The sequence below is a fragment of the Mus pahari genome, chromosome 7 (assembly GCF_900095145.1).
Source record: "Mus pahari chromosome 7, PAHARI_EIJ_v1.1, whole genome shotgun sequence".
Taxonomy (NCBI): domain Eukaryota; kingdom Metazoa; phylum Chordata; class Mammalia; order Rodentia; family Muridae; genus Mus; species Mus pahari.
The window spans coordinates 60562275-60565618 of NC_034596.1; positions in this window are offsets into that span (position 1 = coordinate 60562275).

Below are 3344 nucleotides of genomic sequence, written 5' to 3' on the forward strand. Positions count from 1 at the left end.
TTCTTGGCAATCACGCTCCTCTAAGACACTCAAATACTAGTGTGACCCAGCTCCTGTTATCCTGGTATCCTGTTGTCCTAAGATCCTGGGAATGTTACAGTGCATGGAAGTGGTGTCTCCTTTGAGGACTGCGGAGTTGTCTGGTCTGTTCGAAACCAAGGTAAACCAAAACTGACCAAAAGGAACCTGAGCCTCTGGTCAGGAAATGTTGTGGTGTCCTTGTTCCTGCTGTCACAGGCCCATCACTATTGGATTTGAGCAGATTTTGTGTTCCTCTCACCAGTGATCCTAAGATCATGCGTGCAGTCCTCTAGGGACTATGGGGGTGTCTGCCGACTCTGAGCCCTAGGTAACCCAGTGCTGTTGCAGACAGGAAGGGACTAGTGTCCCTGGTCAGGCCAGTTCTCTGCTTCCCTAATGCTGTCTCAGGTCCCGTGCGTGACTGGATTGGAGCATAAGTTGTGTTCTACTCACTAGTGATCCTAAGATCGCGTGGGCAGTACCCTAGGGACCGTGGGGTGTCCGCTGACTCTGTGCCCTAGGTGACCTGGTGTTGGTGCAAACCGGAAGGGAGTTTTGCCCCTGGTCAGGCCGGTTTTCTGCTTCCCTAGTGCTTTCTCACGTCCTGTGTGCGATTGGATTGGAGCAGAAGTTGTGTTCCACTCACCAGTGGCCCTAATATGGATTTCGCTAGGGACCGTGGGGGTGTTCGCTGACTCCGTGCCCTAGGTGACCCAGTGCTGGCTTAGACCAGAAGGGACTTGTACCACTCAGATTTTTAAAACAATCATTGAAATTTTCCTCTTGTTTGAAATTAAGTATAGGGTATTTGAGTCCGTAAAGCACATTCCTCATATGTACAAAGGCCTGCATGCTGATTCACACCTATCACCTGCTTACAGAGAGAATTCAAATCCAGCCTGTGAGATATTTAGAGTCTGTAAGCAAAACAATATTGTTAGGTTATTGCCTTAATTTCTTTTCCTCTTATTGTGAAAAATTTCCAATAAAGAGAACTTAAGGAATAAAGGGCTTACTCTTTCTCACATTATAGTCAGATTGTGGTGGGGAAATCAAAGAAGCATGGACATGTAACATCTAGTCACATCACATCCACAACCAGAAAGCAGAAAGTTATAAATGCATGCTGCTTTTCCATCTCCTTTCTTTGTTTATATAGTTTAGGAACCCAGAAAACAAATGATGTCATTTATAGTGGGCAAGCTATCCCACCTCAATTAATGAAATCAACAGCCCCTCCAAGGGCATGCTCAAAGGATGGCCCCTTGGTATTCCTTGATTCTATCAAGTTACAATTAAACATTAATCATCACAGTCATATTGAGTTTAAGTGCGGAATAGAATCAAAATGGGTGACTTTAACATAATAGAAACTGACTGTCCTTCCACAGGAGCTGAGTGCTGTGAAACTAGAGTTTTGTGTGGCAATTTCCTCTTAACTTAAACAGTCTACCCTGGAAATGGGCTGTTCATTAAGATTCAGGAAGTAAACAATTCACAAGTCTCAAAAAGTTCCTGAAACTTATAAAATTAGCCAAGTCCCTCACCAAACTTAAATAAACAGTAAGAACTACTGGGAGATGAAACTCTCCAATATGCCAAGGTGGCTAGAAGCCATGCAGGAAGTTCTAAGGATATAGCTTTTGTTTATTGTCACCAGATAGACCTTTCAGTGATAAAGCTGCCTTTGACTTATCCACGCTCCCTTAAGTCACTCCAAAAAGCTCATTGACTCATCAAATTGTACTTTGGTAAAATGTATGGTAAGTAGAGGTTTCGTGTAGATAACTTCTCATGTCTATCCATGAAAAGGTAACACAATAGGGCTCCAAATATATTGTGGATTAAATAAATGAGGCAATGTGGTTACACTTTAAATCTTTTTAATCAATCAGGAAATGAGTTCTGAGTGCATAAAATCCTACACTGTAAAGCAGAAACCTACACTGGAGGGAATACACAACTTTAAATCTTTTGATTCATTTAGCTAATGGAGTCTTAGGTTTACAGGAGAATCTGAAAGGTTTACAGCACATTGATGGAGGTGTAATCTGATAAATATAATGACAACTAGCAACAAATGTGTCTTTTTATTGTGTTACTTTGTGCTATAAAAACCAGTCTGTGCTTCCAGAGCAATGTCACATTTCCAATTCTGCAGTTTTGTGTAACATCAGCAGAATAGGATCTAATATCAGTAATGTTTTCCTGAACTGGTTGTATCTTATGGAGGAAGGATGTCAACTTGAGAATATTATGTGCCAAGCAATACAGAATAACACACTAAATCCTACCATTCAACCATACAGAACAAGATTCAGTCATGTGTAGCCTCAACTGTGCAAGAGTGTAATTAAAATAAAAGGAGCTACCAATCTTAACATTTAACAAAGTTTATCTACTAATTATTAGTGATTAGCTTTTCCCAGATAACTTAATGTGTTTTGGCCACCCAACAAAGCTGAGAACTTTAGAGCATAGGTATTTAAAAATGTAGAAATTGATATATTCCTTACTATATTAGATTTGGCAAAAAAAATTATATTAGATTTTTTTCCCAATTAAAATTAGCCTTGAGAGTCAGGTGCCTCTAAACTGAGATATTTTAGTAAGAACAACTTAACAGAAGCAGAGTTATGACTCTTCTGGGTCAGGATTGCAACTTCTAGACCATAAAGATTTCCTTGGTAAATACAACTATGCAAATCTATTTACCCAGGGGAAAGAATTTTGTCAAGTAACAGAAGACTAAAATGAATTCCCACAGCAGTCCTCTCTGGGAAATCATTCTATCTGTAGTTTCTTTTCACTGTATATCACTTTATTCTGCTGTAGCTGACAGGAAGAAATCTCCCTTTTATGACAGCAAGGCTTCTTCAGAAATGCTGACTTCAGGACACTTCACGCTGTCCTGTGAGTGATAGAACGAAACATTTTAACAAGGAAGAGATTTATTCCCTGAACTTTGGCCATTTCTTCTTACTGTATTTATCTACAGTTTTGCTGAAATTGTTTTGACTATAATGGATAAAATTGCACTCAAAACAAACATGGTTCTTCAGGAGTACAAATTCACCGCATCCCATTCAGGGTGTTTTTATGTCTTAATTTTACTTTTCAACTTACGGTTCATAGTTGAGGCCACAGTGAGAAAAATATTTTTGTAGAAATAATCTCTTCAATCAAAAAGATAAGGCTGTTTGTGTTGTTGGAAAGAATTTCATTTCAAGGTAACATTCTTAAGTATCTTGGTATAACATCTTTCATTCTCAATGAGGGGCTCCCATCTCCCTAAAGCCTTTTCTTTGTCTTTTTTTTTTTTT